A 25,111-nucleotide genomic window follows, 5' to 3' on the forward strand; every position below is an offset into this window, starting at 1 on the left:
GCTCCAAGCATATACTTTGCTGCTCGGTACCCTGGTTTTATGCTTTCTTGTGTGCTGGGTGAGAGCCAGTCATTTTTGGTTCCATTGCCGGGACCGGGCTAGCCATGGATTCTGCAAAGTAAAGAGCAAGTTTTCAAGATCTTTGAAGAGGAGGGAGTTGTATGCAGATTTGTTCTCATATGTTATATTTTTCAAGGTTAGAGGAAAGTAAGAAGAAGAATAAAGATGGGATAACAGCAGATGGTATGCCTTCTTGTCTCTGTGCATGTCTAGGACATGTGAACAATGGCGTTACCCTTGTCTTCTGCACCAGAAGAGGATCAGTTCTTGGAAAGAAGACCATATTGAAAAGCGACCATTTTCCCAGATGCCAAAACAGACATCTCCAACCTCAAGTGGAAGGCGCGCCAAATTACTGTCAGTTGCCTAGTGATCATCATCCAACAAAAGATGCTTCTTATGGGATTAGCGGCCACGAATCCCTGATCTCAGACCAGCAAAATGGAAATTCATTTGCGCAGGATCAATTTGGGTAGTCCATTCTCAGGATGAATGGCATGGAGGTCCACGTCTGTGGAGATTTGGTTGGATTAAGTCTATCTGTTGATAGCCTCATGAGCACTACTCTGAAGTTTCCAGACAGTGAGGAAGAAGAAGAAGAAGATAAAGGAAAAGGAGAAGAGGAAGCAAGAAAAAGCTTCAAATTGGCGATCTGCTTCCATCTCCTCTCACAAATCCAAGGCGACCTGTTCATCTTGCCTTCCACAACAAAGAAGAAGAAGATTAATCTGTTCACGAAAACGAAGGCGCAAAAATGAAGGAAAAGGATGAAGCAGCAAAACACGCCTATGGCCGTCGCAAGCGCAGAAGACAGAGGCACAAGAGATGTGGACATGGGGAAGCCCAAATTCTAGTCCTTAATGGTCCATGAGGTGAGCGGAGGGTGCTTGCAATTCTGCAAGGTTGTCATCCCTACCCATCGCTACACCCCTTTAACGCAGACTAGATGGAAATCTATATGCCCATATACGAGCAGACAAAGGAAAAGATAAGGTTAAAAGAAAAAGAAAAAGAAAACCTCTAAGGTCAATTTAACCCTTTTGGTATGCTAGTTCATATGCCATACATATAAAAGAAAGCCAAAGCATTTGGTTGTAACGGGTGGGAGAACATTAAAGATTAATCTGATGAAGTGGGAGTAGTTATTGAAGATCTTTTGTGGGTTTTTCACCTTTTTGGTGTCAAATTGGTGGATTTTCAATGTTTCTTCTTCATGGAGATAGTGTGTCTCCCAAAATCAAAGTGTTGTGGTATTCATCCTTATTAGTGTATTAGTCAGTGATGGGTGTTTGGAATCAAGAAAAAATTGATGTGAAGAGATAGTGGTTGTTGAAGAAGTGGACAAATGATCCACAGAAGTGAGAAGAAAAGAGAATAAGGATACAAAGTTTTTCTTGAATATTACAATGGAAGTTTACCATGGTTCTTTGGTTCGCGGGAGCTCACCAATTTAAGTGTGGGAGGAATGATAGCCTCCAATTTTGTCATAAAAAAGGCTAAAAGATTTGGGATCTACATCGACAAATTATTCACTTTATCAAAAATGTTTGTGATATTGTACCTAAGTTGTACTTCATTGATATATATTTTTACCATTGTAAATGCTTGGCTTGGAGCTATAAAAGCCATTGCATATGTTCTTTTATTTTAAAAACCTTAGGAATCTTGCCTAGAATACATGCAACACATAAGGGCTTCAACCTTTGCTTTTGTATGGTCAAAATATTTGATTTAATAAAGGTTCAAAAGGGTGCAATTGGGGTTCTTGGGGAAAAAGTGGTTGAGGAGGTTGGAGCACGACAGATTGTGGTGCCTCTTTAACTTCCCTCTTCCCTCTTTTCCAAACTCTCTTTGTCCATCCTTCTTCCTGCTCTACCTTGGTGCTGCAACTATGGATCTTGAGTGTGTAGAGGAAGAGGAGGAGCCTCCTGATCTTGTTTCTTGATTGGTGAGGGTGTGTCTTGAGTCTTTTGTGTGTGTGTATTCATGGCAAGAGAGGCGTATTTTCAGGTTTCATGGTGAGGAGCAAAGCTCCAAGCATATACTTTGCTGCTCGGTACCCTGGTTTTATGCTTTCTTGTGTGCTGGGTGAGAGCCACTCAAGGTCATGTATTGGCTATCTACAGTAATTGACAATAATATGCTGGGACATATTAGAAATCTAGAGAATTCATATGCAGCTTGAACCATACTTGAAAGTATATTTTCCGAAAATACAAAGGCATGAAAGATTCAACTCAAAAAAGAGTTGAATACATTGAAGAAAGGCAAGATGTCTATCAATGAGTATGCATTGAAGGTAAGGAGCATTGCAAATGCCTTGGCAGCGATTGATGCAATGCCCAATGATGATGATTTAGTGTAGTCTACCTTGGGTGGACTTCACAATGAAAAGGCTTGGAAGTCTTTTGTAACTTCCGTATATGTTAGAAAGCCATTTTCAGATTTCGATGAGTTGGTCTCCCTTATGATCACTGAAGAGATCAACATGCAGAGTGAGACATCTGAAAAAAGTGGTGAACAGGTCCAAGCTTTCTACTCTAGTTCAGGAAGGGGACGTGGCATGTCCTCTTCAAGAGGCCGTGGTACAGGACGTGGTAGTTGCAACTAGCAAAACAGATTGAATTGACAATTTGGCGATATGCAGGTTTCAGGAGGTCGTGGTAACTTTAGAGGCAAGGGGAGCTTTAGAGGAAGAGGTGGATGGCAGAACAGAGGTTCTAACAACTCTGGTATTATGTGTCACTACTGTGGAAAAACAGGTCATATTGCAGCCCAATGTTATGCTAAAAAATATTATATTCGCAGTGGTAAGTTGCAGCAAGGAAACTATGCATCATCTTCACGACAGAATGAAGACAAAAATGAACGTCTGTTTGTTATGCAGCATACGCTGAATGTTGTTATAGGAAAGGGAACACATGATGATATTTGGTATGTTGATTCAGGTGCATCCAATCATATGACCAGCCATGCACAATAGTTTGGAGAGATACAGGATTTGCAAAATACAGGTTATGTGCAAACAGGTGATGATTCATGCCACCCAATTTCACACATTGGAAAAGTTTCCTTATCCTTGCATGATGGTAAGACAAAGAGTCTTTCAGATATATTACATGTGCCATCTATTACAAAGAACTTGGTGTCAGTTGGTCAGATGGTAGAGCAAGGGCTGCAAGTCAAATTTAATGCAAAGGGTTGCTTTGTAGAAGACTTCAATGACAAGTGCAAGTTGGTTGCAAAGGGAAGTAGAGTTGGACGTATCTTTACTTTGGATGCTGGAATTCCTACTATGAATGCTGCTATGTATGCTAAAGGAAAAGGTGTTGTTGCAGTATTGAAATTTGGCACAAATGCATTGGACATGCAAATGTACAAAGGTTGAAATTAATGCAGTCCAAAGGGTTGGTTACAGGTTTGCCTACATTTAGAATTGTAGAATCTCATAAGGTATGCGAAGCATGTCAGTTTGGTAAGCAGGCAAGACAACCCTTTTCACATGGCAGAGATGTAAGCAGAAATATCCTTGATGTTGTGCATACAGATATTTAGGGGCCTACACAAAATGTATCTCTTGGAGGCAGTTCATACTTTGTCACATTCATTGATGATTGTTCTAAGAAGCTATGGGTATATTTTATGAAGGAAAAGAGTGAAGCGTTTGAGCACTTTAGAACTTTCAAGGCTGCAGTTGAAACAGAAACAGGCTTGAAAGTAAAGTGCTTGAGGTCAGATGGAGGGGGAGAGTACTTCTCAAATGAGTTCAGTGATTTTCTAAGGTCTCATGGGATAAAGAGACAGTTCACATGCAGGTATACCCCACAGCAAAATGGGTTTGCAGAAAGGAAAAACACGCATATTGCAAAAGTTGCACGAGCCTTGATGGCTGAAAAGCATTTTTGGTTTGAGGTTGTTCATATTGTTGTTTATATTATGAACAGAACTCCCACAGCTACAGTTCATGATATGATCCCCAAAGAATGTTTTACAGGTAAGAAGCCTGATGTCTCACACTTGAAAGTGTTTGGCTATATTACATATGTTCATGTGCTAGATGAGTTGCGGAATAAACCAGATCCAAAGGCTGAAAAGTGTGTCTTTGTTGGATACTCTTTAGAGCAAAAAGAGTATCGTTGTTATAACCCCGTCACATGTAAGTTTAGAGTGAGCAGGGATGTCATCTTTGATGAAATGAGCAGTTGATATGCATCTAGTGGTGATGCATTGGATGATGATGATGATCATGACACTCATGTGCAGACTGAAAAGCAAGAATCATAGACTCTTAGTGGACCAGAGACATCATCTAGTAGTCCTTGGTCTGGGAGACTAAGGAGTAGCTCTACATCTTCAGGTGCATCTAGTAGCACTACAGGTAAAGAAAAAGGAAAGAATAAAGTGTCAGGTGGCATTGATGCAGTTCTTGATGGATACTCCAGTGGCTTAGAGAGCTTGGATGATGAGCTTGGCATTCCTTTAGTGAGGACTCTAGGTGTGTAGAGAGCATGCGTCAATGCGAAGACTCCATTGAGTGATCCAGTGGTACGCATGTCTAGCAAGGTAAGATACCCTGTTAACAGATTTGGTTTTGAAGGTTATGCAGCTCACCATTATGCTTATATGGTGAAAGTGATTGAGGGTGTTGAGCCCACATGTTTTGAGGAGGTTGTTGGTCATGCTCATTGGGATGCAGCAATGGATGAGGAGATGGCTGCATTAGAGGCCAATAAGACTTGGGATCTAGTATCATTGCCAAAGGGAAAGAAAGCTATTGGATGTAAGTGGGTTTATAAGATTAAGCACAATGCAGATGGTTCTATTAGTAGGTACAAAGCTAGGCTAGTTGCAAAAGGCTATGCCCAGAGATATGGAATAGATTATGAAGAAACCTTCAGTCTAGTTGCTAGGATGGCAACTATCAGATGTGTGATTGCTTTGGCAGCAGCCAAAGGTTGGAGGTTGCAACAAATGGATATGAAGAATGCCTTCTTGCATGGTGATTTGCAGGAAGAAGTGTATATGGATCAGCCAGTAGGTTATGAAGATTTAGAGCATCCCACGTATGTATGCAGGTTGAAGAAGGCGCTCTATGGGCTCAAGCAAGCACCTAGAGCATGGTCTGACAAGATCATAGAGTATCTTGTCAATATTGGCTTTTATGTTTTTGATACTGATCACTCACTTTATGTGAGAAAGGGAGATACAGCTTTGGTCATCATAGTCATCTATGTGGATGACTTGATTATTATAGGTGATAGTGATAGTGGGATTGCTGAAGTCAAGGACTTTTTGAAGAAGAAGTTTGAGATAAAGGATTTAGGTGAACTAAGGTACTTCCTTGGCATTGAGGTGATCAGATGCGATGATGGTATATGGTTGTCCCAAAGAAAGTATGGCTTGGATATGTTGTCCAAGTATGGTATGACAGCATGCAAACCACTTTCAATTCCATTGGAGTAGAATGTAAAGTTGAGTGTTGATGTTGGGGATGAGATAGAAGACCCTACTATGTTCAGTAGGATAATGGGGAGTTTGATCTACATGACCATTACAAGGCCAGATTTGAGCTATGCTATTGGTCTTGTGAGTCAGTTTATGCAAGTACCTAGAAAACCACATTTGGATGTAGTCACACGCATATTGAGATATATGAAGTCCACATTACATTATGGACTTTTCTATGAGGCAGGTACAGATGTACAGGTATTTGGATACACAGATGCAGATTGGGCTGGTAGTATGTTTGATAGAAGATCTACCAGCGGATACATGTTCTCTCTTGGTAGTGCAGCAGTTACTTGGAGCAGCAAAAAGCAATCTACAGTTGCTTTGTCAAGTACAGAGGCTGAGTATAGAGGTGTTGCTGTTGTAGCATGTGAGGTAGTATGGTTACAAAAGTTATTGGCTGATTTAGATGTGTAGAAGGAAGGTCCAATTTTCATTTATTGTGACAACATGAGCAGTATACAGTTGGCTAGGAACCCTGTGTTCCATGCCAGGACAAAACATATTGAGGTACACTGCCACTTTGTGAGAGAGAAGATACTAGCACGTGAGATTGACTTTCTGTATATCGGCACATAGGATCAGATAGCTGACATCTTCACGAAGGCATTGGGTATAGAGAAGCTTCAAAAGTTTCGAAGCTTACTTGGAGTTGCAGAGATGCAGTTGACCTTGAGGGGGAGTGTTGAGATGACAAGCTCAACACATGCGGACATTAATAATGGACCGCTTGGTTAGATGGATCCACACGTCTACACTTAGCACATCGGTAGTCATTATGACTCTCACATGGCCACTGACTCATTACTTATTATATTTAGGTTGTTACACCTATTTACAGCTGGCATAGTTATAGCGCCAGTCGACTAGTGTAGTCGGTTATGCATTGTTTGACTTAGTAGGCCACTTTCCTTTATGTTGTTTCTTATATATACTTTGTGTACATTGTAAAGTGTATGGAAGAAGAAGAAGAAACCAGCAAGTAAACGTTCTGGCATCTATCTCTCTTCTTGTCTCTTGAGTGAGCTTCTCCTTGTGCATTCTGTGTGTGTTCGGCGCAGCATCTTGAGCAAGTCCCCCCACCACGTGATTCTTGACAGCCTTCCTACTAGTGGAGCACCTCTAGATCCAAGCTACTCATGTAGGGGAAGGTGTGGAATCACATGTGGTGGAAAAAGAAATCCTCGATTGCAAGATCGAAGTAGATCCATGCAATGAAGCTCTCTCTCTCTCTCTCTAGCTCTCCTAAAACCCATTCACTTTTCAACTTTTTATACAAAACCCTAAATTCCTTTTGGGCGGTCATCCCCTTATCCCCTTTTTTACATGGTTGCTTGTGGCCTAGGCCCTTTTTCCCATTGTCCTCATATCTTCCTAGCTTCCTTCCTATCGCCCATCTACCTTTACAAATTGCATGGGTGAGAGCTCAACACTCTTAAAATAAATCATGGTGCGCCCTGCGCTTTTTTTACAAAAGTATTGACTTGTACTTTTTCTCATGCACCTTTCTCCTCGATTTAGGACTTTTTTGCACTTCTTATGTTTCCAAATTCTTCTTGGTGTGCCTTCGTCTTCTGTTTCACTTTTGCCTTGGCCTTGTCTTCTTCTTTAGATTTTATGGCTTTTCCACCTTGTTCGTTTGAGGGTTAACATTCATGTTGCATGAGGATTGCATGAGGATGAGCTTGTACTCCCTTTGCAAGACTATCAGTTCATGTCGTTCTTCTTTGAGGCTTCCTTGCCAATTGTCTTTTAAACCCTTTTCCTTAGCATTAAGATCTTCCTTCAACTCGTAGATTTCCTTTTGGTATCCTACTACTAATTGGCGAGTCCTTTCCAACTGGAAGGTTGCCAATGCTTCTCTTTTGGCCTCCCAATCAGCTATAGTTGTCTTCTTCTCCCCTTTTGCTATGTCTAGATTGCTATGCAAGAAGCTCTCTAACATATTCGTCATAGCCCATAGACGGTGGCACTATTATAGGCATAGTCATTGTTGATGCCTCTATCTTCTACTTCTTAGGTTCTTGCCTTGATTGAGCATTTGTAGCCACCAATCTCTTCATTCCAACCATTGGAGCTCCTCCACTTGATTCGTGGGCTATTTCTTGCACCTTATTCACTATGTATTGCACCCAGACCATGAGATTGCTTGCATTTATTGTGCTATTGATGCCTTGGGTGGTTGTGGTGGTTACTAGTTGGGGCACAAGATCAGGCAGGATTGGAAACAACAAGCCCTTGCCTTTGCCTTCTAACATCGGTGGTGGTTCAATCTCTAATACTTGGGTGCTAGTGCTTGGGCCTTCCTCCCCCCTTAGGGGACTCATAGCGGCTAACTCCTCCTCCATGGAAGGCTATTCAACCGACATATAGATGGCTTGAGCCAAATCTTCCTCTTTCTTTCTCTGCAGCACTTCTGTCTCTACTTTTCTTTCTTCCTTATCTCTTTTTCAAACCTCCTTGACCCTGCCCGCACTCTCTATAATTCATCATTTTCTTCATTGGTCATTCTCTCCATGGTTTCTTGTTGTTGCTTTTGAGGAGTCTTCTTCTTTGGCTTCCTAGGCCCTCCTTGGCCAAATGGTATCTCCAATTCTCTATCCTCACTCACTGTCCTTTTGAGTTGACTACTCTTGCTCCTAGGGTGGTGATCTTTTAGGTGTCTCCCCCAGTTTCTCTTCACCTTCTACCTCTCCCATAGCCTCTTGGTGGATTATAGCAATTAGCATCCCAACAAACCCTATAATCGATTCTTTTGATGATGATATCTTCCTTGTCGTCCCCACTATGGAAGCCTTGTATCTATGGCTAGTGCCTTTGTTGAGGCTTCAATGGTTTTTTTCATATAGCCATTCCAATTCACTTCATCCATAGACTTGGCTACAAGGCTCTCTAGAAAGGGTACTCCAATTATGATTATTAAGGCATTATACCTTTGACTAGAGAACAGTGTGTGAGTCATTGCTACTTGCAACCTGACTTCAGGATGATCTAGAATATTGGTTAGCTTATGCCATCTCATTGGTGTGGACTAGGGCTTTGTCCATTCCCAACATGCTATAGACATTCCTTTTAGATCACTTCTCAACCTTGTTGGCCAAGCCCAATGCTCTTTCCACCATTTCTGGGCTCAATTCCACCTCGACCCTACAGGGTTCTTCTCCTTGTCTCACTATTATAGTGTTGTGGTTCCTATTAGCATCAAATGTTTGTAGGAACTCCGTGCACTTGTTGTAGTCAATAGCCTTTTCAACCTTCTCCATGTTTTTTCCTAGATTTTATTGCTTGACAAGCTGCTTCACGGTCAGTTCTTCCATGACTATGTCGTCCAAGTTCATGATGTTCCTGGAAATGAATCGGTTGAAGGACCTTATCTCACCTATTAGGCCGTACTTCACCTATTCTTCTTTTGTGAATGGAAGCTTGCATTTGTCTTGGCCTGCCATCATAGGTTCCTGTAACAATACCATAGCTTGCCATTAGTTTTCCTTAGATAAATCTTGTAAGATGATAAGCAAATAATGAATGTAAGCTATGGAAAGATGATGTGCTTAAGTGTAAAAATAAAGACTTTTGCTTCAAGAAGTTCACATGATCCAAAAAATTTATGACAATTTTCCTCATCCATAAGTTGATTTTTATTTATCCTTTAGACATTGGTTGAGGTTTGAGACATGGTTTCTTTCTCACCTTACCCCCCCCCCCCCCCCCCCCCCCCCCCCCCCCGGGCACATGGAAATGATGTGAATCCTTCCTAGGATTGGATAATGAAGGGTTAAGGGCATTAAGCATAGGCTTGTAGTGCTTCACGTTTGCATTAGCCAGGCATACAAGTGTGGATTGTACTCCAAGTGAGCATGGAAATCCATGTCATGAGGTCTAATGCATAATGTAGGTCAGAACATCAGCTAAAAGTCAATGGAGTTGATCCTGTGGAAATGTGTAGCTCTTCCTCAGTAAGGACTCTATCTAAATAGGGGTGGGCCATGTTATGATCTTCTAAGGGTCAATTACCAGTGATGGCCAATATTCTAAAGGAGGTAGGAGCTACATAAGTAGGGTCATGCTCAAAGGTTTTGATGGTGCGTCTCTGCTCGGCAGCATTGGTCATGGTTGGGCATCCCTCTTGCTCCCATTGAAGATGGAGAGCGTACCATTTACATATAAAGGAGGAGTCAGTGATGTCCAATGTTTTAAGTTCTTCTAGCTCTTGGTTTGTGGCAGAGACTCTACTCTTGCTATATGGGAGGTGATTAGTCTTTGTTTGCAAGCTTGATCACGAGAGATCTTAGTGGTGATCAATTCTTCAAATACCATGGGGACTTTAATGAATGTTGTCGTATTGCTGCGCATTCAAGGTGTGAAAACCACCCGAAAGTTGTGTGTGTGATTTGATACTTTGTACATACTTAGTTGTTGTGTTTACATTTATTTTCTACGTATGAGTATAGTGACGAGCATGAAGGGTTGCTTTCAGTCTATGTTGAACAGGGTCAAGGAGAGAAGACATTACAACTATACAAACAGATGCAAGAGGAAGGCATTTTCTCAAATTAGTAGACATTTAAGATCACATTTCATGCAAGTGGTGCCCTCATTGAGAAGGAAGATGTTATGAGCAAGAATGGGAAACTAAGAAAAGTTTCTTGGGGAATTTTTCGAGCATTACATGTAGATGCTCACACAGGATTACCATCGGTTTCACATGCCAATCAGTGGAGTCATTGGAAAGAATATCATGGTGCCTGGTCATCTGTACACGGTCAATCCTATTGCTGTGAATAGCAAATACTGCAATGTTTTCACAGACAATAAGCGTGTAATCAATATCGTCAACAGCAAGGAATTTGGAAAGGGTTTGGTTTATGTAAGGGTCTTCTCGTAGAAAAGAAAGTTGATTGTTTAAGATGGTTTTTGTGACAATTGATGCAACAATGGTGGAAAGCATTACTTACACTAGAAATGAAGAGGACTATTTTTGAAAGGGCTTAATGGAGAGGAGTGCAGAAAAACACGGAGGCGGGAAGGTCGTTGTTTTTTTGAAAAGGTGAAGTGTTTTTTAGGAGGAGAGAGAGAACATGGTGATCAGAGAAGAAGGAGGGAAAAGCAGAGATAATACGGGAAGTCGTGTTTATAGAGGGAAAAGGGGGCTAAAGTTGAAAAAGGGAGGAAAGGAATCTCACGAATGGCAGCAACGGAAAGAAAGGAGTTTTTTTTAGGGAATCCAGAAAGAAAGGGAGAGTTTTTTTTCGGTGAATCAGGGGGAAGCAAGGGGATTGTATTGAGTTCGAAAGGTACCCAAAAGGATTGGCGGGATCCTCACTGTCATGAAAGTCAGTTTGAGCGTTTGAACTGAAGATTCACATGCCTGTCGCCGAACCTGTCGAGCAAGACTGAGACGCAGATGATTTTGAAATACCGAGTTGGAAAAGCGCTGAGGAAAAGGGGAAGGATGCAGATATAGATGGGGGATTTTTATTCTGAGTCGAGAGGAGGGAATCTCGGCATCTATGGAAGGACAGACATGCTGCTACGACAGAGGAATGATGAGTTAGAAAGACGAAACCTCTTTGGGAGGTGACGAACAACGGCGGACTAGGAGGTGAAATCAAAAGACAAAGCAAAAGGATGGGATGCAGATCGAACGCAAAAGCTGTGAAGATGAAGGTGAGTCGGCACAAGAGGTAACACAAAACAATCAGAGGAAGAGCTGAAGGGGTCTTGGTTTCTCTCTCTGTGATTCCTTTTGGGACTATGGGACACAACGACGATCGAAGCGAGAAGTGGAGGCTATTGTGACAGAGAAGATCATTATGCTCGTAGAAGACATGAGGAAGGAGAACTGACAAGGAGTACGAGAGAAGGACGCACTACGACGACATGAGTTAATGAAGATAATGAAGCTCAAAGCAACGTCATCCAACTGTGCCACCAGAATTTCTGATATGACGGTAATAGAGGACATCGAGGAAGCTTAAGACAACGAAGGTTAAGAAGGACCGAATCATGCCAGCAGGAGGTGAATGACGAAGGAGAAGATGGACCGGCAAAGCTGGCAGACAGGGACGAAGGTGAAGAAGGATGAGGCTGCAGCGAAGCCGAGGGAAGGACAGTGAGGAAACGACATGAACGTAGTTGTGAAGATCTTGACAAAGCCTATGGTAGATGACAGTCAAACGGGGATGTTTGGAGGCTATGATGAACTGGAGTAGACGACGGGCTGGAGATTAGTAAAATCCTGCTATCTAAGAGGAAAAAAAATAGGACACAGAAGAGCTCGGAAAGAAGAGAAGAACAAGAGGCGAAAGACCTACAATAACCAACCGAATCTTTTAGGCCTTTGCATATAGCTCAAGCCTCTTCACTAAAGCTGGGAAAAACAGCTTTGGATCCAGCAACGAAGTAATTATGGAACATTTGATCATCATACACATCTTCAGTGCCATATATACTGAAGATCTGAAACCTTTGGCTTTCATCTCTGTTAAAGATGTAATACACCGTGCCTCCTTCGATCTTCAAAACATCTCCAACCCCTAAATCTGCTTCTTGACTTTCACCTTTGTTCACCCAGGACAGTCTACCTTTGCCTGAATAGCCTTGACAGTAGGCACAAGAACCTTGAGATCATTCACAATGATACCCATGGAAAGACGTACAATATACTGAGTAGAAAACCGGGCTTTATCAACGAATATGTGCATCCTGCTGAATTCGAAGTATTGAATCGGATGTGCGTTTGCTGATGATGACAAAGGATCGAACAGAGACCCTGGTGTACAGAATTCAGGCTGTGCAGAATTCAAAATATGAGCTTTCAAATGTTTATTAGGCAGGGAAAGATGGGCTTTCAGGAATCCATTGAGCTCTTCTTTGTAAACTTCTCCATCGACTAAAGATCAATGACCCAATGCCTATCTGGATTGATGCTGAATTATGAACCATGAATCTTTTGTAAAATTCTGGAGCTACTTGCAAACATAAAGAAAACTTGATGACAGTTTGATTACAGAATTGGAATGCTATCCTATCTGAATAGGAATGCTATTTCTCTCTAAAATATCCAGATGATGGTTGTAATTAAATGTGATCCCACTTGATTGATCTTCTATCCTGAAATTAGTCAAGGTCCTCTGTGGTCGCGACTTCACTTTCAAAACCCTTCGACAACGTGAACTCAGATTCTTCCCAGGTACATGGCATCATAGCTTTTAGCAAGCATTATGAAGGTAGCATCCAAACATCTAATGCATGTGACTAAGTTATCCCCCATGTTCACAGCTAGATCAAAGGCCGATGTAAGAATAGATCTCTGCTCATAAAAGGGTTTAAGGCCTGCAAGAGGTTGGGGTTTTTTGACTAGGTTGGATAGCTCAACAAGTGGTGTCTACTACTTCGGTTGATCCTTAGGATGCAAGCTAGCCACTTGCATGAAGGGCATGCTTTGGAGCTCAGATGTTGTGCTACTTGCTGGTTATGAAGTCGTTGGGGTGCTTATGGTTAGGTTGAGTTGTTTTAGGGGTAGTCGGTTGCAGTTTTGGTCAATAGACCTGTTGTGGCTCGATGGGTTTGGTTTTTGACTCAAGTAGTTTAGTAGGTTTAAGTGGCTCACCAGTCTTTGGAGATGGGCTAGTAGCAGTTGGATGAGGGGCACATGGGCTACTCTTGGTGTCTTAGGCACCCAAATCTAGTTGTTACCCTCATAGTAGCCTTGTGCATGTAATAGGGCCATAGGTACCCATCATGGCTTAACTACTTGTCAGGTTCTAGAGTGCCAATTGTGTCTACTACACTTAGGATGTGATGTTCGATAGTTATGGGTCCATGCAGATTGACTCTTTGATCGTCGTGTGATTGTTGTTTAGATACCCATTTTAGTTGTTGTTTAGCGGTCTTGGTTGCATTTTCCTTGGGTTGCAATTGGTCATCGGTCTTGGTAGAGAGGGACAAGTCATGACCCCCTCCTTAGACTTTGTTTTAGGTACTACTTTCAGTGGAACTATGGGATTGGGTGGAGCCATGCCGCCCTTGCTAAAAACCATTTTTACTATCCTCACATTGCCAATGGTGATGTGAATGCATTGTAAGTCTCATAGTTGACATTGCAATGTGCCTACTACTTGAAAGTGCATCCTAGAAGCAATTCCTTACCTATGGACTTGGTGTTAAATAGCACATAGAAAATCATGGGTAGGCTTTCAATCTCAATAGAGGCCACTACTTTGCCTTTCCCTAGTAGAGAGTAGGACTATCCCCCAAATGGGTTGAGCTTAGCATTAGTGGGTTGTAGTTGGGGCTGACCAATGAGAATCCAATGCTCATGAGTAAGGATGTTGAAGTCAACTCCCTCATCACAATGAATACATCAAAAGTGCATGTCTTTTGAGTAGGTTCTACTACCTCCTTATTTGTATGCTTGATTTTTGTGATGGTGGCTACTCTCACATTGACATGTGACTACATCATTGGTAGCTCATGCAATGGATGGATTGGGGTTAGTACTTCTTAAGACGGTTGTTGTTAAATAAACCTATGCCCTCTCCCTCTAAGATTTTGAGCTCTATATTTCCCGTTTGACTAATATTGTGGACTTGGAAAGGCCTTAATCCTCTAAATTTCATCTTCTGACTATGGCCCTTCATTGAGTATAGCAATACTAGGTCACCTTGCTTGAAGTCATGCTATTTGACATGCTTTTGTCAAACCAACTCTTGCATCTTTCCTTCTCAAAAATTAGTGCATGAGTAGCTAGGAGTCGTGTCTTGGAGAGATATTCTAGCTCTATTAAGCATTCATTCCATGCTTCTTTCCCATTCCATCACTCTTGCAATGCTACTCTCAAGCCAGGGATGAAAAATTCTACTGGCAAAATTGCTTTGATTCAGTAGGTTAGCTCAAAGGGTGTTTGCCCAACTGCCATCTTATAGGCTCTCTATAGGCCCATAGTGCTACCCTGAAAAACAAATCATGTGTCCATACTCCCAAATAGGACTTGTCTACCAAGAGAAGCCAATAATTGCTATGAGTTTGTTATCTTAGTCGTTGTGCGAGAGGCAGACTACATTAGTCATGACATTCACTAAGATCTTATTTGTAGACTTTGCCTATCCATTAGCTTGAGGGTAGTAAAGGTGATGATTTCTTATGGATGATCAAGAAGGTGGAAAGCAAGTGTATGACCAATCCATTAATGAAATTAGTGCCTTGGTCACTAACTAGTTTGATGGGGTAGCCAAATCATGAGATCACTTGCTCTCAAAGAAACTTAGTTGTAGTTCTAGCATCATTCTTTCTTGTGGCTCGAGCTTTGGCCCATTTTGTGAGGTAGTCCATTGGTTGCCACAATTATGTATTTAGCTTGGGAGTACTATGCCCTGGGATTGATTGGCCCAATGAAGTCAATGCCCCATTTTTCAAATGGTTAGTGTGCTATGACTGGGGTCAACTCCATCTTGTCTTTACAAACAGGGACTTTAGTCCTTTGATACTCCTCACAATGCTTTATGAATTTAGCAACATCGCGGAATAGAGCAGACCACCACAATTGAGATTGTAGCACTTGCGGGTAGTAGTATCTCCACTGAAGTGTCCTCTAGCAATTCCACCATGTGTTTTAGTCTTAGCACATCATGCATTTCATGCTCACATACACAGCTCTATAATAGGCCATCTTGCCCTAACCTATGGATTTGGCCGGCGATCAATTGATAGGGCTGAATTTTAAGGATAAGGTGCCTTAGACGAGTCTTCTCAATAGGTCTCTCTAGTAGTTCATGCTCTAGGATCTAGACTATGCCATCAATCCAATAAGGTATCAAGTCATCTCTCTGAATAAATCCTTCTCACTGGATATGCTACAAAGGTGTGCATCGAGTAGGTCATCTATAATGCCTTGTATAGCAGTCTCTCTTGTGCGTATGCGGGACATGTGATTTGCCATGTAGTATTGCTTGCCCATGTATACAACCACAGAAAAGTCAAACTCTAAACAAAAATTAACCAATCGAGCTATGCAACCAGTAGTAATGCAAGGCTTGTTGACAAGATAAAGCAAGGCTTGATGGTCAATAAAGAAGGTAAAGGGCATAGCCAAAAGATAAAGCTGAAATTTCTTTATAGCAAATACCATCATAGCCAAACCTTTCCTCTTCATTGTGGATTAGTTCATCTCCATATCCATGAGTTGTAAGCTAGCAAAGCTTACTAGATAGTCAAGATTGTGTTTGCTAGGCTGGCACAAAATTGCTCCAATGGTAAACTTTGATGTATCAATATGCACATGGAGTGTTATGTTCCAGTCTATGGCTTGTAAAATTGGTGTGGCAGTGAGAGCCTTTCTCAATTCCTCATAAGTGCATTGGCACTCTTTTCGGTCCACTCAAATATAATCAGTAACTTGTAGAGTGGTGTAGCAGTCAATGCATAGTTCAGAATGATGCACCAATAGTGCCCTGTGTATCTTAGGAAGCATTGAACTCCCTTTTAGTTGGTTGATGGTGGCAAGTTGACAATAACCTTAATCTTAGAGGAGTTAGTGGCAATGCCATTCTTGGACACCACGTGCCCTAAAATACATCCATGTTTCACCCAGAATTGGCATTTTAGGGGGCTCAAAGAGAGACTATAAAGCCTACATTGTTCAAAGGCTGTCATTCTTAGACACCATGTGCCCTAAGATACATCTGTGTTTCACCTAGAATTGGCACTTTAGGGGTTTCAAAGAGAGATTATAGAGCTTACATCAGTCAAAGGGTGTGCAAAGCTTCTCCAAGTGTTTCTCCTAGATAGAATACATGCATAGATCATCAACAAATACTTCTAGCTCCTACCTAAGCATGTCTTTGAAGATGGCACACATTAGACACTGAAAGGTATATGCCATAGGAGCACCACCTCCCACCACTCTTTTTTTATCTCAATGCCCACATAGATAGATGTGCAATGGCTAGGCTAATGATGCATGCTGCCCTCCTGCCATCTTTTCTACGTAGCCCACTTAGAGGATATGAGTAACTCATTTCACTAGCTGCAACCATCCCTTCCTATTTACTACTCCTCTTAACGCTCGAATAGGCCTAAAAGGATACATCCAAAATAGACAATTTCTTAGCAAATCCATTAAGCCTCCAATCTCCCCCTCTCATGACTTTGATGATGAGGACTAGATCTTCGTTTATTTATATTTTCTTTAAAAAAGGTGAACAAATAAGAGATCACTAGAAGGAAGTCATAGGGAAAGCAACCGAATGATCTTGTTACACGTAGGCCACAGTCACTACATCCAGGGGTCCTCAAGTTACGAACGTCCAGTGGCTTTGGTTGGTCGGCTCCGTCCCTAACCACCTAGCCCATTTTGATTCCCCACATCATGCTTAAAGGCATATCAAGGGCACGACATACCTAAGGAGGTCACCCTCGCCTATGGTTGGATCTGTCTCCCTAAGCCACACTCACCGCAACCCCCTTCGACAATAACTGGGTCCTCAAGTGTGGGACAATACCCAGGCCTACCTGTGGTTTGCAACCCAACTCCTAGATCCACTAGGACAAGCACAATGCACCACACAGTAACATAGACACACGTCCATGTAGTGCACCTTCTTTTCTTTACAGGTAACTCCAAACAATGCAAGCCACCAACTTCAGAGGCCACATCATCATCATCATCATCAACTTCGGATGCAAGCCACCAACTTCGGAGGCCGCATCATCATCATCATCATCAACTTCGGATGCAAGCCACCAACTTCGGAGGCCGCATCATCATCAACTCACCCAACCACCTGTCAAAATCATCGGATCTTCATGAGCTCAAACCTGCAAGTGACATGGGACTAGCACTCATCTAGGAGGGGGATAATGTTGCAAGACATGTCACAGACACAGACCATGTAGCCAAAAAGAAATAGAGAAGGAAGACTGAGGAAGCCCAAGTCAAAAAGTGAATGAAGAAGCTCATTCTACCTAGGTATGTAGGAAAAGTGGAGGAGAAGTCAAGCTCAGAAAAAACATAGGAGAGCACCAAATATTCTAGCAAGGCTCTCTCAAAGATGAAGGAGGTCCTCTCAAGGATGAGGAAGATCCTCTCAAGGATGAGGAGATCCTCTCAAGGATCAAGGAGGATCTCTCAAGGATGAAGGATGCTCTCTCAAGGATCAAGGATAACCTCTGAGAGATCTCGCAACAGAAAGTGCGGGGTGCAATGTAATTCATTTTATAAGAGCGCTAGGCTCTCTCCTATGAAAGTTGTAAAGTCTATATGGACATAGGTGAAGGGATAAGGAAACTAGTAGAGAATAGAGAAAGAAGACCTTGGCAAGATGCCTGGTCATGTAAAAAAGGGATGGGTGCCCAAGGGATTTAGGGTTTTGTATATAAACTCAAAAAGTGAATGAGGAGCTCATTCTTTGGTGTGTGGCAAAAGTGGTATCTTCTTCTTCTTTTCTTCTCTCTTTCTTGCTTGTTTGTGTGTGCTTGAGAGAGAGTGTGTGAGGGAGAGTGTGTGAGGGTAAGGGATCTTGGAGAAGAAGCTCTCCAGCATCTCCTCTCTTCCTCTTCTTCTTCTTTTCTCTTCTCTTGTCTCGTGTGTGGCTATGGAGGATGGAGCTCGAAGGAGGAGACTTGAGCTTGCATCTCGAATCCTGGAGCTATCCGCTTACTTGAGGGAGGAGGATACTCATTCTGGCATCAAGGTAATCTCACAACACCCCTGTAGGATTGAAAATGCACCGGCTAGGTGAGAGATAGCCATTTGTGCTCGCTTGAAATGCTTGAAGCAATAAGCAGCCCATGGGTATTGGTGGTTGAGCATGTGAGCTCCCACTACACCAATGAAGTCTACAAGTAAGATTTTACTTATGTTTGACTACAATTCCCTTTGGTTAATCCATGTATATCTTTTCCTTTAAATCACCATCTCAAATATCCAATGAAAATAACTTTCAAACCAAGAGGATCAAGTTTTCTGCAAATCTCTTTGGGTACATGAATATAAGAAATACATTGAAAAGTACAAAAATATGAAATAGAATGATTTTCACCTATCCAAGTAGTAATCGGTATTTTACTAGAAGGACTAGTCATAGAAAGATGATTTTGCACAAATACTGTTGTTAAGATTGCTTCAACCTAGAAATATCGAGATAAGCCAAAATGAATGAGCATATATCGTATGGCATTGAGGATAGTCATGTTCTTACATTTAACAATACCATTCTATTGGGGAGAGTAGGGAACCATATATTCATAATGAATACCCTAATTATTACAAATAATCATCAAAAGCATTTGAAATGTATATCCACCATTATCACTATGAAGTTTCTTGATGTGATGACTCGTATGAAGTTCTGCAACTTTTTGGTATTTCTTAAAAGAAAATAAAGCTTTTGATTTATGTCGCAAGAGAAAAATAATTGTGTATCTTGAGAAGCCATTAATAAAAGTCATGAAACACCAATATTGAGATTTCTATGTGGAGGAAAAGGTCCACAAATATCAGTGTGAACAAGATCAAGAAAATCTTTGGAATGAGTTGTGGTGGAAATGGAAAAGGGTTTGTGAAAATGCTTTCCAAGTGCACAATATTCACAAATATCCATGTGAGGATGAGCTTTGAATTCCATACCTTAAACAAGGTCACACCAATAAAGATCGACAAGTCTAGAAAAGCAAAGTGAACAAAGCGATGATTCCATATTTTGTTGTTAAGATCGCTAGGAGTTGTAACAACATTTGCAATATCTTCATTTAAAGATAACTCAAAAAGATTACCATTTCGAGGAGTGACAACTATGGTTTTGGTTGTCTTTCTCAATGCGACACTTGGTATGGTCAAAAAATCGACAAACAGACCAAGATACATAAGTCTTGCAACTAAAAGAAGATTCATTTGTAGATCTGGGACATGTAAAACTCCATGTAGAATTCTTATTGAAAAAAGAGTATTGAGATATAAATCACCTATATCTTTGACTTGACAAGTTGTCTCATCAGCACTATGAACCAATTTTTTTATAAGAATAGAATGATAATTATGTAACCAGTGGGACTAATATATCATGTTTTCCATAGCACTAGAATGAATAATAAAAAGAGATCCATCATAAACATGAAGTATCCTTTTCGAAGAGATAGAATAACTCACATAATTTGCTTCTTTAGTAGTGTTATCATGTGTAGAGCAGCATATGCTCTATTATGATCTGAATCAAAATGCCTCGAAATATAGATAGGTTGGATGATCACTCCTTTTGTAGTAGTCACAAGGAGAATAATCTTTGGATAAACGTGGTTATTTATTTGTAATAATAAAATGTTCTTCATGATATTGTTTTACCTAGCAATCATTTGTGTAGTGTGACCATTTCTATTGCAATAAGAACAATGTCTATTAGGAAACTTGAGATGAGAGAAGTTACCACCACAATGACTCCTATGTGTAAAGTGTGGAAAGGAACACCTTCGAACAAGTAAAGCTTGGTTTCTTGGTTTTGACTTTGTGTCCTCTTGTGAGATCATAACTGTTTCTTGATTTATGTGTCATCGTTCATGTTGTTGTGAATATTTAATCAAAGATATACAAGCTTGATCAAAATTGATCCCATCTTTGTTAGATAATATGGGAATAATATTATCATAAGTAGGATCTTTACATTGTCAAAAAGCTATTACCAATTTCTTTTATGGAATGGCATCACTAGCAAGATGATTTATAATATTCCTGAATGATTTGATATATATTGTCATAGAAGTTCTGATATTGTATTGTAACTCAGTGAGCTGACTACGAAGATAAAGTATTTTTGTAATAGATTTCTTCTCAAAATTTGCTATCAACTACTCCCATATAGCTTGTCAGGTTGAAAGTTTACATACATCAAACATAAGAGATTCTTGAAGAGTAGAAAGAATATACTGGCAAGTTGCTTTGTCGCGTCTGACCCACTCATTATAAACAATCTATCAGTCTTCAAAAATAGGTCCTTCAGTTACAAGGGTATTATCATGAGCCTAATCAATTAGTTGAGGCAGACATTCATAATTACCAAGAACATTGTAGCACAACAAGTCGTATGTAGAAGTTATGCTTAAAAGAAAGATGTTTAGTTCAAAAAGCATACTCCTAAAGAAAGAGACCCAATATAGATAAAATGTGGGCAAGAATAAATCGACCCAAAATAGATGAAACATGTGCAAGAATAAATCGAACCAGCATAGATGAGAAATATAAACAATCAAAACGTTATCCCTTTACTTTTTGGCCAAGATTAGATGATGATCTAGCTAATCTTAGCAAAAAATCAAGAGTCGATAAATCATGATGAAACCTGTGTCATAGAAGTTTGCACGAAAAGCTATTCTCTTATTTATTTTCTTGTTTCAAGTTTAGTTTACCTAAACTAACATAACTTTTGACGCAAAACTCCAATTTAAGCAAGGATTTGCTAGGAAGAAAGCTCGTGAGTTCTAGTACATCACAAAAACTTGTTTTTTGTGAGAAATGCATTTTCTAAAGAGTTTACTAAATAAGAACTTTTAGGGTATCCAAGCAAGGCATATCTACAATCTAAATGATAATTGATGATGATCGAGTGAACTCCTTCTATGCTAAAAATCCATAATATAAGATTCTCATAACATACACAATATATCAAATTTAACTATGAAAAGAAAATGAATCAAGAATTGAAGATATACTATATAGGTATACTTCATGATTGTCTTCTTCAAGGAATTGGTTATAGTAAATCATGATAGCTTTGATACCATGTTGAGATGTACAGAGAGAAAATATGTAGAGACATGCAAGAGAGAGAGAGAGAGAGAGAGAAGAGAAGAGACACACCATGTACACTCCCAAAGACTACTTCATATTGATCACAATATACAAATAAATAGGTGAGACCTAGTCTAAATAGGGTGAGCTATATATAGCTCCAACAAGAGAAATCACAAATTTGTTGGTGTCATTCAACAATCTTGGGAGAATTCATGAAGAAAATGACCAAGCCTGAGCAGAAGAATCATCACTTGATTCATGTGTTCCACCTTGGGCAATTTGAAGCAAATAGGGAAGAAGTTGTAGTGTTGGCCTGAAAAGTAGAAGGTTGAAGTGAGTTTGAGAGGAAATGGTATTCTAGTTGAGGTTTAGATATACGGTATGATAGCTATCTAATGCCTATTCCTGAGAAAAGAAAGGCACTTTGGACTTTCCTCCATGATCCGACATACATAGCCCCTACATCTTTGAGACTGCTTGTGATTGCCCACAGCATTAACATTTCTAAACTTGTCAAATAATATCGCTTGTGTGAAAAACTACTTTCAAAGGAAGATCTACATATTGCAATTCAATAGGGACAAGGTAACATAATGATTGATGAGATTCTACCTTACCCATGACCCACAACTTCTAGAAGGCCACACTTTATTACAATACAATCCTAACTTCTATGAGTGGTTTCTTCCAAGGATGAGCCACAATGGATCTCATTTTTCATTTTCTTCTACTATCATGCCAAATGAATCTTCGTTATATGACATCAAGCAGAGTGATGCACATAAAACCGTTGTACTAATACCAACATAGCAAGCTAAAAGTAATATGCTTGAAACTCTAGATCCTAGGCCCACAGCTACCAATGTCCCTACTAAATCAACCCATTAGTTAGATCCAATTGAGTTGGCTAAATCCCAAGTTACCTCAGATGAGGCTTCTCAAACTCACCTCTAGATCATCCCTACTAAACTTGACCCTCCGTTTGGCCTCTAGCCTTTACTGGTATGATGGCCATTAAGTAGCATGGCTACTTATTTGGCAAAGAAATTAAATTTCTTTGAAATAGAATGCCTACTCCAATTTGATATTGTATTCACACTTATGCCAAGCTTCTTGCAATGATTAATTTAGGCCTTGCTAATGATGAGACAATACAAGTTGCTTCCAAATGGCATCTCGTTTGAGAATAGTGAACACCTCTAATACAAAATCCTATTGGTTCAAGATGAATATGCTAAAGTACCTTCCTTAGAAGCAATTGTAGTTATATCAAATTATTTCCTTGTATGTTTATGTGACCAAAATTAACAACCATTCAATGCTTAATCAACTTGAGAAAAATTGCAATTCCTTGACTCCATTCTTATAGAAGCCATTCTCTCATTGACTTGAGATGCTAGTGATCTTGTGACAATGGCTAAGAAGTGTTATACAGTCTGTACATTTCAATCTGATCTAACTTACCACAAGACCACTTACTTGTAATCTATTATCCTTTATCTATTAAGAAACAAAGACTTTAAGATAAAGGAGAATATGAGAGACAATTTTTTAAAAAAATTACTAGGCCTTAGAAAAGAAATCAACTATTATAAATGAGGGCCAAGCTCCCTCCCATTATGAAAATTGTAAATTAAACTAGTAGCACTTAGCATAGGAATATGGATTTGAGTGCACGCTTGAAGGAAACACTAGTCTTAAACCCAAAAAGTGGGCTAGATGCTTAAGGGGATGGGAAAATACTAAACCTAAAATGTTGTATAAAAGGGATGAAAGAAAATGGAAAAGGCTATTCATGTATGTGCTCATTTCTTATTCTCACTTTCTTATTTTTCATTATCAGAGAGAATGTGTGTGTGTGTGTGGGAACAAGGGTGAAGCCCTTATCTCTTCTCTTGAGTGCTCTCTTGTTCCTATTCTCATGCTCCCTTTTTACATGTGAAGGTTGTATAGGGTGAGAAGGGAGATTGGGTGCATATGTGGGTCATGGACCCTAGAAGGACATGCGGTGGGAGAGGGCTAACCCTAACACCCCCTCTCCTCATGCTATACAGTGTAGCCCCCATCCTCTCTTCTTCATGATCACACCATCCCCACCCCCATCATCATATAGGCTAAAGCCTCCCCCTCTTGCCATCATCACTAAGCTCACCTCTAACCCCCCATCCCTATGCACTATTGCCTAGTGCCACCACCTAGTAAAGGACCACCACCACCACCTTGACTTGCCAACTTGCCTTGTGCCTCAAGGCTCACTATCGATTTTCCACAATGCTTCACTATGACCAACTGATACCCATTGCCTAGTCTTGCCCTAGTTCAACTCACCCATGCCCCCCCACCTTGCAATCCTCCTACTGATTATGCAGACATCGCCTTTCCCTCCCCCTCGCCTTCTCCATTGCTCCCCTCCTCTCCAATAACTCTCTCTCTCCTCTCCTCTAATGCCTACACCTTCTCCACTCTTTCCCTCCTCTCTAACCTTCTCCACATTTTCCCTCCTCTCTAACCTTCTCCACACTTTCCCTCCTCTCTAAACCCCTTATCATCTCCCTTCTTCTCCAACTCCTTCACCATCTCCAATTGTCCCCCTTCTCCAACATCTTCCCCCCACTCACCTCTCCAATTCAACCCACCACCATCTCCACCTCTCTAACACCCCCAACCACTCTATCTCCACCCACAAACACATCCCTACAATCACACGCACAACTTGGTGGTATGTGCTCCTGCCATGACATGAACATGCCCCCATGACTTCCACATAGGGCCAAGTCCAAGATTAAATTTTCCCTCGACTCTCTGTCCACTCCACGCTTGATGTTGTCTACGGCCAATGAACATATCCTATAAGGAGAAGGATTTCACAAATATGCTTTGGGAAGAAGGATTCAGGTAGATGACAACTACCACACAAGGAGGTTTTACCACTATAAATGAGAGGAGCACACAAATGTTGAGATATTTGCAATCACACCTACTTCAGTCTCTTTAGATGGAGCAGTGAGGGCTGAGGACAAGAATCCCATAAGCATAGTAGGAGGATGTGCTGCCTAGACTTTCCTATAAAGCATTCTACTTGCTTGTCATTTTCATATGAGATGAATACAATGTCATTGTCATGTTGCTCCTTAGTATAGTATACATGATGATTGTCATTTGCTCTTGAGTCAAGGTTTTTGGTTTTCATCATGTCAGTATCTTCACGTGTCTAGTCATGGTCTATGAGCCACCATAGATGCCATGCTCTAGATCGCGTGTTTGTACATGGTATCAGAGCATAGCTGAGAATGGCTTAGTATGTTTAAGCTCACCTCTCTACTTCTATAGGTCTTCTCTCACTTCTCTCAGCTCATGTCCAACTTGGCTTGAAGTGCATGAACTCATTTTACACCTCCATCTTCACTTTTCCTCTTGTTTGCCATAGCCAGACAGTACCCAGCTCACTTGGAGCTTCCTGATCTACTCCTACAGTCCATATCTCTTCATGCTTAATTCTAGGGAAATGTTTCTAAAGTTAGGGTGCAGCTTTCCATCACAAGAATGCCTGACATTGTTCACTCTGGAACCTAGCATTTCCATTTTCTGAGATTGTTTTCTTGATCATGTTGTTGCTTGGTCATACGCTTCAAACTCCGTCCACACACAATGCCTTAACTTGCGACTATAGGGATTCTTTAGCCCTTTGTATAGGCCTACTCCCCACCCAATATTGGACAGAATTTCTATGTGTACGCACTGTTATCGTCGCTTTTCTTAGAT

Source organism: Lygodium microphyllum, chromosome 8 (genome assembly GCF_053477565.2).
Source record: "Lygodium microphyllum isolate KBCC chromosome 8, Lygodium_microphyllum_v1.1.10, whole genome shotgun sequence".
NCBI classification, from domain to species: Eukaryota; Viridiplantae; Streptophyta; class Polypodiopsida; order Schizaeales; family Lygodiaceae; genus Lygodium; species Lygodium microphyllum.